General features: G+C 34.3%; 1 protein-coding gene across 2 annotated transcripts in view; it reads left to right on the top strand.

Moving 5' to 3' along the window:
* ZNF148 (zinc finger protein 148) overlaps nt 1–17,164 on the top strand; it is a 151,827-nt gene that overhangs the window by 19,340 nt on the left and 115,323 nt on the right. The gene's annotated exons all lie outside the window — the stretch shown is intronic.

Genomic DNA, 17,164 nt, shown 5'->3' with positions numbered 1-17,164 from the left:
TTCTATATTTTGGGTATAATGTACCTGGAAATTTTCATTTGGAAGTTTCAGGAGATGATGGATTAATTTTTTTCACTTTTTTTTCTAAGAGTTTTAGACTGGTTTGTTTGTTTCTTTTTCTTTTTTTTTGCAAGGCAAAGGGTTTAAATGATTTGCTATTGATTTTGATATTACTATTAATCTTGTTAGCCCCAATTCTTTTTTTTTTGTATGTTTGTTTTTGCAAGGCAATGGGGTTATGTGATTTGCCCAAGATCACAGAGCTAGTTAATTATTAAGTGTCTGATTTCAAGTTTGAGCTCAGGTCCTCCTTACTGGGACCCATTGGGCTGGTGCTCTATCCACTGCACCACCTAGCTGCTCCTTTAGGCAGGGTTTGTTTTTTTTTTTTTTTTTTTTAGGTTTTTGCAAGGCAAACAGGGTTAAGTGGCTTGCCCAAGGCCACACAACTAGGTCATTATTAAGTGTCTGAGACCTGATTTGAACCCAGGTATTCCTGACTCCAGGGCCCGTGCTTTATCCACTGTACCACCTAGCTGCCCCTAGGCAGGTTTCTTTAAAAATTTCTTGAAATATGTTTAGGTTCTTGTTTTGGTCATGACATTTAGATAATCCAGTAATTTTTTTTTTTTAGGTTTTTTTTTTTTGCAAGGCAAATTGGGTTAAGTGGCTTACTCAAGGCCACACAGCTAGGTAAACAGCTAGGTAATTATTAAGTGTCTGAGACCGGATTTGAACCCAGGTACTCCTGACTCCAGGGCTGGTGCTTTATCCACTATGCCACCTAGCTGCCCCATATCCAGTAATTCTTAATTTTTTTTTCTCTTTGATCTTTTTTTAGGTCAGCATTTTTGCTATGAGAAATCTTATATTTTCTGCTTTCTTTTGGTCTTTTAATTTTTTAAAAATATTTTTGATTTTCTCATGGAATCATTGGCTTCTGTTGGGTCTAATTTTCAGGGATTTGGTTGCTCGAGAAATATTTTATATAGCTTGTGCCAACTGTTAATTCTTCTTCCAATTTTTTCTTTAATAGCTCTGATTTTGGTTCTAATCTTTTCCCACTCATGCTTTCATTTTGCTGACAGAAAACATTTTTCAAACTTTAAAACACAAACAAGCACACGAAAAAAAACTTGGTTTCATTTCTTCCAAGAAATCAGATTGAACTTGTGCCCAAACTGTGTTTTTCTTTGAGACTTTACTTGTGGATGTTTTGGAATCAGTCTTCTTTTGAGTTTGTCTTCAGCATTCTTCTTACCATAATAGTTTTTTATGATGTGATTCTTTTTTTTTTTTTTTTTGCTCATTTTTCCAGCCTAGTTTTTGTTGATGTTAGGACCAGGCTTTGTTTATTTCTGTAGGGAAGTCCTGGAGGTAGTCCTGTTGCTGCTGTCTTAGAATATTGAGAGTTGTAGTGTTCCAGGATCTCAGGGACAGCTCCAACTGGGGACTGCAAGTTATCACTATGTAGATACAGAATAAAGTGTAAAAGCAGACATGTCCAATCCATAGATGGCCTCAAAGCTTATTTATGCAGCCAGGTCCAACATTGCAGCATCACAGGCAAACTTAACCCTTAATTAACATAGCTCAGCTTATTCACATAATATTGTGACATTTAGCCACAAGCTGTTTTTTTATTTTTATTTTTTTTGCAATATATATATATATATATATATATATATGGATTAGAATATTTTAAAATATTACATGACTCATTATAATTGCAACATGTCACTATTGTGCTCAGTATTTGCTTTTTTTGTCACAGGAATTTGATAATAGATTTGAAGATTTTAGGAAACATCAACTGCATAGAGTTTCAATTAGATATGCAACTTAGAGAAAAATTATTCAAATGTCTTTATTGGATTTTTTTTTATAAATTGTACCTTCTTAAAGAAAAATCTCCAGCATTTCATGAACATACCTCATTCATGATGTCTCTTTTGGGGAGTACATCACCTCTGGATTCAGATAATTATTCCACTTTGGATCTGTGAGCTGGTTTTAGGTAGGAAGTAACTGAGTGCTTTTTGACATTGTCCCCCTTGAATTACCAAGGTATGGATCTGGGAATGCTCTGTTAAGGGTAAGGGTATGTGCCCACTGTTCTGAATAGAACTGTTCTTACTGTTCACAGACTTTCTTATGCTGACCAGAGTTGGAAATATGACTCATTGTGACTTTGTTTTGGAATTACCACCAAAATGCAATTTAGTATCTTTTCTAGGTTTGTTTGGAGGTGTTTTTTTGGTGGTGAAGGAAAGAGTACTGCCTGCTTTATTTACCACAACTCTGCCATCTCCATCTTGACTTGGTCTACTTGACATTTTTTTGATTCTGACTTTTCATGTTCTTGTGCTATCTCCTCTCTTTTGACTAGTCCCCCCCCCCCCCCCCCCAGTGGGGTGGGGATCATTTGAGAGAGGGGCAGGACATTTCAGGTTAAGTGATAGTTGAATATATTGGGAAAAGTAATTTTCTCAAAAGACTACCATCATCCTTCTGATCAGTCTGGTTTGAAACCTTGAAGTCATCCTTGAAACCTCTCTCTCTCTCTCTCTCTCTCTCATATGATCAATTGCTGCCTCAGTATTTATAGTGAATTTCAAATGCATTAACAATTTAATTTTTGTTGATTTATATGAAGTTTAAAAATGATTAAATTGAAATTAAATTAAAAATAGAGAATCTCAGGAAAGAAATTTTTTAAGAATTTATAATTGATTATTTAGATAAATATAGTCTTTATAACTAATAAGGTATTTTCCCATTCAACTTCTATAGTATTTTTGTACCAGATTCATTTTTCCTCAATATGTCTATCTCTCTCATTGAATTCTACAAAGCTAAATTCTAGCAAAATGAATTATTTGAGTCTAATATTGTATGTGTGATCTTCCACCTGACCTTATGCTTCATCCTTACCTTGATCTCCACTTCCAGTCCCTCCACCTCTCAGTTCTTAACAGGGCATTACCACCTGCACATTCTACATTCTCTTCTCTATCTTGACTACTTGGGGGGAATCACTTCAACTCCACACTATCTTTTACTTTGGAATAACTTGTTCCTTTATCTAATCATGCTTTGTCAAGTATAACTCCTGATCTTACTACCATTAACTGACTTTACTTTTCTCCATGTGATGCTGAAAAAAAGCTACAAATTTATTATTAAGTTCATTACAAATTTATATTGTGTAGTCTCAAGATAGTCCTTCTACACTTTTGGTTGATTCACTATTCCACTCACAAAAGTGGTTTTGTCAAATCTTTTCATCCCTCATTAATTATTTTTTTCTCCATCCCCCTTCTCCCTTCCCCCACATGGCTAAGAGCTGCCTCCTATTTTATGGAAAAAAATTGAGGTTATTCATGAGAGCTCTTCTTTGTCTCAGATTACTCAGATGTTTTCCCATGCTATCTTCTCCACCCCTCAACTGAAGAGATGACCCTGCAACTTTGCCAAGACTGATTTCTCCATATGCACCCTTAAACCTCTTCCATCCTGTCTTCTCTAGGAAATTGGCTGTCCCCGAGGCTGTCCTTGGACATAATCAAGTTTATCATTTCCTATGGATTAAATGAGTACTTCTATGTAGATGGTTCTAAGCCTATCTTCTAACCTACATCCTCACATATCCAACTATCTATTGGAAATCTTGAATTGGATGTCTTCTAGACATCTTAAACTCAGTATGTCCAAAACTGAACTTCCCTACCAAACTCTCTTCCATTTTGAAATTCTGTATTACTGTCCGAGTCACCTTGGTATCAGTCTTGTTTCCTTACTCTCTTTAGTTCCCCATAGCCAATCTGTTGCTAAGTTCTATCTATTTTACCTTTATAACATCTTTCATCTATGTCTCTTATTCTTTATTTAGATGCTGCCCCCACCTTGGTACAAGACCATATTACTTCATGCCTGGCCTATTACCAGTTTTTTGGTTGGTTTCTCTGCTCAAAGCTTTCCTCTTTCATATCCAGCTATAAAAATGATCTTCCTAAAGTGCAATTATGATTATTTTACCTTCTATTTAGTATATTCCATTTGTTCCCTGTTACCTCCAAGACCAAAACAAAATTCTCTTTAGCTTTTAAAGTTCTTTGCATCTTGGAACCTTCTTACATTTTTAGTATTTTTTACATATATCTCCCCTCTGGAGAGGTCTCCAATCCTGTGAAGCTGGCCTCTGCTGTTTTTCTGAACCATACTTGAAATGCTCAGCTAGATTTTGACCTTCTTCAGGAAGCCTTTCAGGTTCCTTTTAATGTTAATGTCTTCTCTCTGTCCTGTAAAGATCTATGTCCAAAGTGCTTTGCATACTAGCTCCCCCATTATAAAGTGAGCTCCTGGGGAGCAGGCACTGTTGTTGACTTTTTTTGTATCCCTAACACTTAGCACGATGCCTGGCACATAATAAAGGCTTAGTCAGTGCTTGTTGGCTTAATTTTACCTGAGGACAAAAATTTTTCCCCCCCTTTTTTGCTTCTGTGATCCAGAGTGGCCCTTACAGCGTGTGTGTGTGTGTGTGTGTGTGTGTGTGTGTGTGTGTGTGTGTGTGTGTATACATATATATGTATATATAGAGACATATAGATGTAGATATAGATGTATAGTAATATGAAAATTCATATTAAAAGCTCAATATTGACTATCTAAATGTGTTGGAAAATTCATATTTAACATAAAAAGTTGAAGGACTTAGAAAAGTAGCAAGTTCTTAGTAATTGAGTAAATAGATATTTTTTACAGAAGATGTGATAGGACCAGGATCATGTCTTATTAGGGTTGTTTCTCCCTTGTGTCTAGCACAGTGTGTTCTACATAGTAGACACTTAATAAGTACTTGTTGAATGAATGAATGAATGAACGAATGAATGAATGCAGGCATAGTTATCACCATTTCAATAGGAGTGATCCAGAGAGAGAGACACAGACACAGACACAGACACAGACACAGACACAGACACAGACACAGACACAGACACAGAGACACACTAATAGAACTGTAGACTTGCCTACCATTAAGCGGCAACCTGCCTGAGAGATCCAAATAGCTAGTTTGTTGATTCATAGACCTATTCATTGCTTGTAGGAAATGATTAATATGTTTATGTAAACATTGAATTGTGTGGATTTCTTAGAGCAGGGCTGGACCTTTAATTTCATTGGCATCTGAAAATCTTGATGAGACTTGTTTACAAATGAAAGTCAGCACCATTTCTGTATTGCAGCTAGTACTGAGGGGGTAAATGACTCATTCAGGGTCACTAAGTCAGTCTGTTTATGTAAGAGGTGAAATTTGAACCCATGTCTTCCTGGCGCTGAGGTCATCTATCTCCTGTAAAATACGATTCATATTTTTGAGCCTGTGTTTTTTAAAACAGGACAGATGGAATGAAAAATTAAATCTAAGGAGCAATGATATGTATTATTTAACAAAATTAAGAAGTAAAAGAGGAAACCATTTCTTTCAGTTAAAAATGGGTCTTTTAGGTTACAGCTTATCCCAGATTTAAGGCTTTAACAGACTAAACTGCACTGAGACATTTGGGACATAGCCTGTATTACTGAGATGTTCAAATTTATTAACATTTCAGATTAAGTTCTATATTTTGAAATATGATGATAGCTAGAACCATAGGTCATATTCTTTCTATAACTGCAGTAAATTACTCTTGGTATTTGAATTTTATGGCTGTGTATAGAAAAGAATAAGTTTTGGGTGGGAATAACACTGGTTGTTATGTGTAGGATACTTGTATCTTAATTCTGAATTTTCCACTAGTTGGAAAATTATTTAAGTTCCCTGGACCTTGGTTTCCTCATCTGTAAAATGAAAGATTTGAAATAGATCATTTGTAAATACCTTTCTCAGTCTAAAACTGTAGTTTGTAATTAATTAGGAGCTAGATTTTAAAAAAAAATGATAGAAAATTAGTGATTTGATTAGTAATACAGTAGTCACGTTAAAAGTCTGACTAAAGGCCTCCTCCAGAAGAAATAAAAATTCCAGTGTCTGACACACGTTAATTGCATGACTATTGGCAAGTCACTTATCCTCTCAGTGTCTTAGGCAGCTTTTTCAGTCCATAAGTTGTAGAACAGGTGCTGATCTATATTAAAGGAGGTGTTTTCTATATACAGATAAAATCTGAATCAGAGCAAAAGCAAAAAAAAAATTTATATTACTAGTCAATGGAAGTGTTTCACTTGTTCTGTCAGAATATTCCAAAATAGAATAGCAAAAATACCAAAATAAATTGTCAAAATTTTCTCCCTTTTACAGCTTGGTCTCTTTCTATGTTTACAGCCTTATTGCAAGTACTTCCTTCCACATCTACTGTGTTCCAGTCATACTGAGTACCTGTGTTCCTTATATTGGATACTAGTCTTGAGACTTTGCATTATTTCAACTGAATATAATCTTTTCCCACCTCCCAGGACTTAGACAAGCATTGAGTAGATGTTGAATAGGTTGGGAATGGAAGGCTAATGGGAAGAGCTACAGGTAGATGTCCCAATCTTGACACCTTTTGGATGGTTATTGAATATTTTTAATATACAGATGAAACTTTGAAAATACAGTCCTTTGGGAACATCTTTAGTTTTTTCGAAATCTTAATTCTTCAATTGTATTAACATGTTTTAAAATAAACTTTATATTGTTGTGACATTCCAGTTGAAAGAAAAACTTAAGGAAAAAGTAATTTAAAAAGAATCAAGATAGAGTGTGGCATTATTAAGCTTTGCTGTTAAATTCTACCAATGTGAAAACTTCTGGATCTTGACTTACTTTGCCCTGATTTTTGACTGGAAAGTGTAGGTATTGTGCATTTTTAGTTTTTGGATAAGATAGAGAAAATTTGTTTACTCAAAGTATATAATTGAAGATTCAATAAATACTCCCCAGATATTAATGCACAGTTTAAGATAATATATATATTTAGGTTTTTTGCAAGGCAAATGGGGTTAAGTGGTTTGTCCAAGGCTACCCAGCTAGGTAATTATTAAGTGTCTGAGGCTGTATTTGAACCCAGGTGCTCCTGACTCCAGGGCCAGTGCTTTATCCACTGGGCCACCTAGCTGTCCCAAGATAATATTTTCAATAGTTCTAACAAAAGAAATGATGATAATGTATTGTATCCAGTTATTTACATTTCTCAAAGCTCAAAGCACTTTAGTGTAAACTTTTTATTTACTTTCATGGTGCCCCAGTGAGATTAAAAAAGAAAAAAAGAAGAAACTAAAAAATCACAGTATTGTTTAAAAATCCAAAATATGGGGGTGGCTAGGTGGCCCAGTGGATAAAGCACTGGCCCTGGAGTCAGGAGTAACTGGGTTCAAATCCGGTCTCAGACACTTAATAATTACCTAGCTGTGTGGCCTTGGGCAAGCCACTTAACCCCATTTGCCTTGCAAAAAAAAAAAAACAACCTAAAAAAAATCCAAAATATAATAACATGTTCTGTATAGGATATTTAAAATTTCTATCATTTCCATTTCCTGAGTTGGTTCTTGATATTTGAAATCTTAATGTTGCGTCTGGGTGAAGCCAAGACAGACAATCTCCAATGTGCAAATAAATGGTTGTGTTCCAGAAGTTAGTAAGTAGGTTGTTTGTTTCTGTGGGAAAATGTGTTCCAAGTTTTAGTTTGCTTTTTCAACTGTAGGGTGAGAGGAGCTTCTGTGATCTTAGAATCAAATCACATTTCTATAATACTACAACTAAATAACAAATATGTTCATTTTAGAGTGAGAAGGGAATCTCAACAACATCTAGTTTATATTTGTACTATGTCCCTTGCCTTGGTCACAAAAAAATGGCCTCTTGGCAATTAAGCCTATGGTGAGAAAAGACAAGTTCATTTTCTTTTTCTCATTTGACTTTTTAAAAGTATTTTACTTATTTTTCCAACCAAGTGCAATTGTAGTTTTCAACATTCATTTTTTTTTTTACAAAGTTGAGTTTTGCTCACTTCTCCCACCCATTGTCCTGATAGAAAGCAATCTAATGGGGCTATTCATGTATACCCATGCTAAACACATATCCATAGTAATTATGTTGTGAAAGAGGAATCAAATCAAAAACAGAAAAAAAAAGTTAGAAAAAAACACAAGATAACTTTTTAAAACTTGAAGATAGTAAGCTTTGGTTTGCATTTTAACTCCGTAGCTCCTTCTCTAGATGTGAATGGCATTTTCCATCACATTTTCTTTGTGTATTGTACTGCTGAGATAATAAGCAAGTCTTACCATAGTTCTTCATAACACAATGTTGCTGTTAATGTGTACAATGTTCTGGTTCTGTTCACTTCACTCAGTGTTAGTTCATTTAAGTTTTTCCAGGCTATTCCGAAATTCTGTCTCTCATGACAAGGGCATTTTCTTTTTGGAATAGGCAGATGACCTGTCCCCCTATGTTCAGGAAGAAGCATTAGGTGGACACTTGGCTTACTGGCACTCTGAAATTCTCCAGCCTCAGCTGTGGTATGGTTTAGCTGTTTGTATGGACAGGAAGTTTGTAAGTTGGGTGTTCATAAGTTGGAATATGATTTTAAATATTTTTAAAATCCTGTTTTTATAACTAAAATGAATTTTTCATTGTCATATAACTCCTTCAGATTACATTAGATGTAATTGAATTTTTGTGAGCCCTCATGTCTACACTATTTGACTTAATATTTGTCTCTGTATTTCCCTTCCATTGTGAATAATGGGAAAAAATTCACAATGAAATACCAAATTATGATTCATTTAGCAAACATTTTTTTAAGTGCCAGAAGGAGGACCTTATTACATTGGAATGAGAACAGTATATACACAGAAAAATTAATATAAAATTTATACAAAGTAACTTTTAGGTAGACAGTAGGAGGACATTAGTAATTTGGAATAAGGATGTATTTCTTATGGGATATGTCACTTCAGGTGATCTTTTTTTTCTGTTTTTTTTTCAAGGCAATGGGGTTAAGTGGCTTGCCCAAGGCCGCACAGCTAGGTAATTATTAAGTGTCTGAGGCCGGATTTGAACTCAGGTACTCCTGACTTCAGGGCTGGTGCTCTATCCACTGTGCCATCTAGCCACCCCTTCGGATGATTTTTAAAAAAAGCTAGAAGAGGCAGAGGTAAGAAGGGAGTAAATTCTAATCTTAGAGGGGCAAATTGTAAAACAGCATGGAGACAGTAAATGAAATGTTTTGCATGGAAAACAACAAAGTGGGCCACTTTGGATGAAATGTAGATTGTAGGAGAATAATGTGCAAGAATGTTATAAAAGGTAAACTGTAACTAGATTAAGCCAGACAGGAATTGGCAGTTTGTATAGCTAAGAAATAGTCACTGGAACTTTTTGAACTCAGGTCTTCCTTACTCCAGGGCCAGGGTGTTCTATCCACTGTACTACCTAGCTGCCCCTAGTTACTGGAACTTTTTGAGGAAGGAAGTATCCTACTTAGAATTGTGCTTTAGCTTTAGAAATATCCATTTGATAGCTTTGTGGAGGATAGATCAGTAATATTATTTTTAAATATAAAAGTTACATACATTTGCATATTGAATTCCAGGTAAAGATACAGGTGTCAAATTCAGTTACAAAAATATCAGTGTAATGTGAAGATATATCTTATTTGCCCAATAAGCACATTGGATGTTAAATTGCTAAAACAAAATTCAAGTGGCTCAATGGAAGAAGTACAGGCCTTAGAGACAGGAGAATGGGAGTTCGAATTCGTCCTCAGACACTTGACAGTACTATTGTGTGACCTTGGGCAAGTCACTTAACCCTGATTACCCTGTATCCTGAGCCATCTCCAGTTCTCCTGATTCCTGTCTGGCTACTGGACCCAAATGGTTCTGGAGGAGAAAGTGAAGTTGGTGACTTAGCAGTAATTCATGTGCTTGTCATAGCATCACCTCCCTTATGGTCTTCTTTGAGAATGAAGGACAAACATCAGACAACATCATCAGTCACACATTGTAATAAGAATTGACTTGTATTTTCAAATAAATTTTAGTTTTTTGTTTTCATCCGATTTTTCAGTCAAGTCAGCCAGTTATTGTGCCAAGTACTAGGTATATATACAAGGACAAAGCTACAAAAACAAGGAGCTTATATACTAAGTGGGGAGACAACATGTAAATAAATGATCCCATCTAAGATACTTAGAAGAAAGAATATAGCTTTATAGGAGAAGGTATTCAGGTGGTCCAGGTATTTAGAAGGCCTCCTTTATAAGGTGATATTTCAGTTGAATCTTGAAAGTCAGATCTATCATCTAGTTAAGGGAAAAGCATTACAGATATGAGGAATAGCTATTGCAAAAGTATTTAATCAGGATAATATGTTCCAGGAGAAGACTAGAAAGGTAGAAAGGAGCTAGGTTGAAAAGAGTCTTAGATACCAAACAGAGAATGACAACAGTTAAGGTCATTTAAATACTTCAACTATGATTATAGGAATTTGTCCCTTTTTGAAAGTTACCTTTTAATATAAATCATAATAGGTTAAATACAATTAGGTAGTAACTCAAAACTGAGATCTCTTTGAAAGGAAAACAGATATTAGGTATATCCTATATAAAGGTTCACAGAATATGATTATAAGCCACTCTAAAGTTTTATTTATACAAGGAAGACTTTAGAGGGAAAAGTGTCACTAGTGTGTTTTTTATGTTTTTTTAATTACATCTAAAAATAATTTGTAACATTTGTCTTATAAAATTTTTGAGTTCCAAAATTCTCTTCCTTTCCCCTTTTCCTTCCTTGTGAAGACAAGCAATTTGTGTGGTCATTCAAAACGTATTTCTATATTAGTCATGTTGTGAAAGAAAATATAGATTAAAAAATAAAAATAATTATCACTATAAATATTTTTGTACAAATAGGACCTTGTCCATTTTTTAAAAAATCTTTTTCTGATACACATCTCCTAGTGATATTATTACTTCAAAGAGTATGCTGCTTTCACCTTGCTGTCAAGGTAGCTGTTGCTTATCTAGTACCTTAATTCAACAATGCTATTGATTTTTTTTTTCACTTTAAATTTATTTATTTATTTTGAAATTTACAATTTCCCTCCCCAATCTTGCTCCCCCCACCCCCCACAAAAGGTATTCTGTTAGCTTTTACATTGTTTCCATGGTATACACTGATCTAAGTTAAATGTGATGAGAGAGAAATCATATCTTTAAGGGGAAAAAAATAAAGTATAAGAGATAGCAAAATTACATAAGATAACTTTTTTTTTAATTAAAGATAACAGTCTTTGGTCTTTGTTCAAAGTCCACAATTCTTTCTCTCGATACAGATGGTATTCTCCATCGCAGATACCCTAAAATTGTGCCTGATGGTTTTTCACTGTTGGAATGAGAAGGTCAATTAAGGTTGATCATCACCCCTTGTTGCTGTTAGGGTGTACAATGTTCTTCTGGTTCTGCTTATTTCGCTCAATGTTACTGATTCTTAAGCTGGACAGTAGATGACAGTATTCTGCAGCAATAAACTTGCCAAAGTAATTCCTTTAATTTATTGACTTAAAGCTATTTTTTCTTTGTCCATTACTTCTGTGGCCATTTAGAGGTTTCTACACACTCAATTCAGGAACTATTTCAAGCACCTATTAAGTATAAAATGTAATAATACTAAGTAATGGGGAATTGAAGACTAAAACAGTCCCTACCCTCAAGAAGTTTCTGATTTACTGGAGGAAAATAGCATGTATGTAGAGAAATACATTAAATACATGTGGGGGTTGGAAAGGCTAGCACTTGAACTGCATCTTAAAGGGAGATACGGGTTCCAAGAAGTAGAAGTAAGGAGAAAGAACATTTCCAGGAATTGAAGAAGGACGCAGCCTCTGGAAAGACACAGGGGTCAGAGATCAACTGTTGTGTAAGAGGAATAGCAAGTAGGCCAGTTTGACTGGAATGTCAAGTGTGTGAGGAAGAGTAGTAATTGGTTGGATTGTAATACAGAAATTGATTGGGAAAAAAGTTGTGAAGGACTTTAAATGTCATACAGAGGAAGAAATTTGTATTTTATCCTAGAGGTAATGAGCTATTGACACTAATTGAGGAGACTGACATATGACATGGTCATTCTTGGGCTTTATGAATATTATTGGGGAGATAAAGCACCAGCCCTGGAGTCAGGAGGACCTGAATTCAAATGTGACCTCAGACACCTAATAATTAACCTTAGCTGTATGATCTTGGGCAAATCACTTAAATCCCATTGCCTTAAATAAAAAATTTAAAAAAACCCCAGTGTAATAAATATTATTTGGCCAGACAGCAGAACTAAACAGTCTTACTATCTTCATTGTCATTTGAACATAGTATGCTCATTTTTATTTTTTTACTTTGTTCTCTTCTAATAGTAGGATCCAAATTTTGCTTTTATTTTTAAGGTGCAGACTTAAGGCTCATCTCTTATCTTTGAAGTCAGCCTATTTCAGTCCATAATTTCAAATTTCAAACATTTTTATACTGTTTTTCTTCAGTGGTTGGCTACTGTTTTATGGGTTAGTTGTTAACTACTATTTTGGTTCTGAATTTGGAATGCTTTTAATTTCCTTTATCTTTCCATTTATTCTCATTAATAAATAAAACATGTTTATTGAGTAGAAAAAGACTTCCCCATTAAAATACATAGTAATTTTGTATAATTTTTCCTCTTTTAGCTATATTTAAATCACTTGTTTCTTTAGGGCAGAGACTGCTGTATGCTTTTTATTCATTCATTCATTCATTTTATTTACTTATTTGCTTTTTGCAAGGTATTGGGGTTAAGTGACTTGCCTGAGGTCACACAGCTAGGTAATTATTAAGTGTCTGAGGTCAGATTCATCTCAGGTTCTACTGACCCCAGGGCAGATGTATCACTGTACCACCTAATTGCCCCACCCAACTGCCCCTGCTGTATGCTTTTTAATGTTCACTATATGGTACCTTCTCAGTAAATGTCGATTGATTATACATTGATTTCTTACTTTTTGAAGGCTACTAAAAGTTTTAGTTCATCTTTTTGTCAAGCACCCCAAAGGATATCTTGTTGACTTTTAGAATGTGGCTAATAAGTACAAAATGCCACCATAAATCAAAAGTGGGAAATGTTAGAAGAGGCTTTTGTGCCAGTGTTGTAATATTAACAGTCACACAAATTTATCTCTATTATAAATGGGAACTCACAACAAATTGGTACATGTGATGAAAAAACTCAATATTCTGATTATAAATGGGACTTGACACATGCATTATTTAATGATAGAAGACCACTTTGATTTTTATCAAAACATACTGATACTTCTATTTTAGGTTGTGTATGTGTATATGAAAATAAATGACAGCTTGATGTAGTAGAGCTAGAAAGTTTTGGATTTAAATTGTCTTATTTCATTTGTGCAAGTCTTTTAAGTTTTTTGAGTCTTATAAAGGGCAGATAATAGTTCTTGTATCTATTTCACAGGGTTGTTAGGTTCAAAATGAATAAAGCACTTTACAATCTTTAAAGTGCTGTATAAGTGTCAGTTGTTTATACACCTGTTTATATTTTTTGTTTGCTACTTTTCTAGGCTTTAAAATGAGTAACTGGGGAAGTAAACAGTAAAACTTTAAATCAAATAATGAAGTGATGAACATGAATTAATAAGATAGTGCAGACCATTTGCTCTGTGAGTGTAGGTTGGAGAGAAGTCTGTTTGAGTAAATGTCCAGAAAACTTTTTCCACATTCTCTCAGCTTGGAGTGGCACAAATTTCAACCCAGGATACTATAAGAACCTAGAAATAAATGGGCAAAGGGGAAGGAGTGAAAGGAAGGACAAATACAGGAGGAAGAATAGAACAGGTAATCACAAATGGGGGGGTTCTTACAGTTCTTTGGAAAGAGACTGGATGTGAGTAGCCTAGTATTGTGGAAGATAAATGTTAGAAAAGTTGTGGCATTATAGGAGATCAGGTACCTAATTTGTTTGTTTGGGTACATGGATTTGAATTTAAACCATTCATTCCTTGAATATCATATTCCTTTTTCCTCCCCTTCCCTTGATTTCCTTTTTTTCTTTTTCCTATCAATGGTAATATACTTTAACTGTTAGCATTGATTTACTTTTTAAATAAAAAGTGATATAATAAGGGAGTAGATTTTCTAGCAGAAAAAGTTTCTCAAAATGATTTAGAATCAACTATTAGGTAATATTTTATATAACTATGTTTGCAAAACACTTATCATGTATTTTCTCATTTCATTCTTACAATGCCTGGTGAGGTAGGTGCTATTATCACCTACTTTTCCACATGAGGAAACTTGAGTCTTAACTAGTTGAGGAAGCTTGAGGTCCTGACAGGTTGTGACTTAGCCAAAATGATCAAAGTAGTAAATGAAAAAGCTGAGATTAAGACATAAATTTTCTGACTCCAGATTCTGCTTTATTTTTTTCCCCTGCAGCAGATTGTCTTCCATTTTACATTTTTCATGACATCTGATGATTATAATGTAATTATGTTGAATTTCGTGACATTTTTAGATCCCCCCCCCAAAAAAAAGATAATCCAGTGCTGGAATGTAGTAATTTGGTTGAAGGTATTAGCTGGAAGTGACTTTTGAGACGATTTATTAATTTAAAGATATGGATTAAAAATTACAGATAATAAATTGAATAAATTAGAAAAGGTAAGATTGAGCTAAAGTGACCAAGATTATACAGAAAATAAGTACTAAAAGAAGATTCGAACTTTGGACCTCTTTGCACTACTCCATGTTATCTTTTTTTTCTTTTAATACTCCTTTTTAACATTTTGAGGTTTTGCAGTACAACTTATTTCAGGATGACTGGAAAGCTACCATATATACCATTCCATTTAATTCCTACAATTATGAGACTTTCCACCAGTTCATAAATATAAAATATGGAATTGATCCCAATGTAGTAGTGAATGAATAAGAATAGCAAAACCAAAATTAAATATTTTATACAGTTTGGAAAAAAGAACATATTTTTGTTTCTTTTTAGGCAATGGGGCTGTGACTTGCCCAAGGTCACACAACTAGGCATTTAAGTGTCTGAGGCTGGATTTGAACTTAGGTCCTCCTGACTCTAGGATGGGTTCTATATCCACTGTGCCACCTACCTGTCCCCATCTTAATTTCTATAATTTACTTATGGTTTTATACCATCTTGTTTTGGTTGTTAGTTTTGAGAAGAGTTGATATTATTGATGTAGTAGGATTTTTGTGACTTGTAGGTGTAAGTGTAGTGATCTCTCTCTCTCTCTCTCTCTCTCACACACACACACACACACACACACACACACACACACACACAGACACGATGTCAAAATACAGAGCTTAAAGCACACATTGAAAAGAACTTGTCCCAAGAAAAAAAAGAAAAGAACTTGTCTTAAAGAATGTTCATGTAAATGAATAAAAACAGGTCTTCTACATACCAAATAATAGAACAAATATCCAGTTAAGATCAAATAGTGAGTGTCTACAGATACTGGTTTAGCAACAGAATTCCTGGAAAAAAGGATTCAGAAAATATTATAAAGGTCATAGTGCTTGTAATATACTGATAAAATTATAAGAATCTGTAGGTTTCATTTATTTCTGTGCTTGTTTTTTCTGAAATTTACTTTTTAAATTTCTGAATATCATTTTTTTACCAGTTTTTTACTTTTAATTTATGAGTATTTATTGTCTGTCTGCTATTTGTCTAATGTAGTACTTTTAATCTTTATTTTTACCTAAAGGAAAATATTTGAATTAGGCATGTTCTTTATTTCTGAGACTGCTAAATTTTCACAAATTCAGTCTAAAGTTTCTACGTATTCTGAGAAAAATATCTCCACTTAATTGACAGAAATCTACTGAGCATATATGGTGTCAGGTTTCTGTAATTATTTCTGCTTTATCTCATGGCATGACTTAATCTTTTAATAATTATATAACTTCAACCCATCTGTGGTTGGGTGAAAGTCAGTGAAAAAGGTTTAGTATTTTTTTGCTTGAAAATATTAAGATCTGATGTGGTTTTTATCAAAAACAAAAACAGTCATCTAAGACCTGTAAATTCCTAGTATCTGTAGACTTATGGACCTGTATAAACTAATGTTCTCATAAAGACTATCTTATAGGTATCATTTTAGTAGTAGTGTTTTTTTCACATCAAATTCTAAACACATTATACCTTATTTCTTTTTCAAGTGTACTCCATGGTCACACAATTCTTATTAGCCAAACATCCAGCAAAGTGAAATCATTTCATGAACCATTTGTAAATTCCTCCCCCCCCCAAGCATACTCCCTCCAATTGAAACCAAAGTGTCAAGCAAAGCAAAATTGGTATTTTCATGTACAGTCCCTCAAAGTATACTTTCTCCTTTTATCTCCATAGTACTCCAACCATAGCCCCACAGCCCTCACCAACCATGGTACTAAAACCCTCTTTAACTACAGTATGGATTAAGACAAGATCCTAAACTCATTATGTCCAACCCATTCTAAGGTTGTATTGCAAACCTCTAGGTATCTTGTAAAGTAATTTCTGATTTAATTATGTTTAGAGCCTCTAAGTACTCTTAAGTACTACGACACCCTGAAAGTCTGTCTTAAGAATTTTAGAATTGATTGTAAGACATGAGAGATACTGGTACAAGACCGCTCAGCATAGGGTGCCCTCATCTGAGAAAGTGCTGAACTCTATGAGTAAGGCAGAATTAAAGTAGCTCAAAGGAAATGTGAGATACAAAAGTTTAGAGTAATTACGCCCTGTACCTGTGCTATTTGTGTCCTGACTGTGGTAGAGCATTCTGAGCTCCTGTTGATCTCAGAAGCACTGTAATATATCTCAAACATCGTGATGTCATTCTGGTCTTTGACAAGGAAGGACAAGAATCATCCATACCCATATCCTCTAAGTACAGTCTTTTCAATTATATTGAACTTTGCTCAGAGAAATACAATTCTCAAGAGTTACAAGTGTTGTCTTCCCTCGTAGGATTGTATACAATTTAATGTTCTTAACTAATATTTCTTATTTTTCCCCTTTTCTGCTTACCTTTTTATTCATCTCTTGAGTCTTGTACCTGAAGATTGAAATTTCTATTTAGTTCTGATCTTTTCATCAGAAAACTTTGGAACTCCTTTCC

Source organism: Macrotis lagotis, chromosome 1 (genome assembly GCF_037893015.1).
Source record: "Macrotis lagotis isolate mMagLag1 chromosome 1, bilby.v1.9.chrom.fasta, whole genome shotgun sequence".
NCBI classification, from domain to species: Eukaryota; Metazoa; Chordata; class Mammalia; order Peramelemorphia; family Peramelidae; genus Macrotis; species Macrotis lagotis.
The sequence above is the reverse complement of the archived record's forward strand: the minus strand, read 5'-3'. Positions and strand labels throughout refer to the sequence as shown.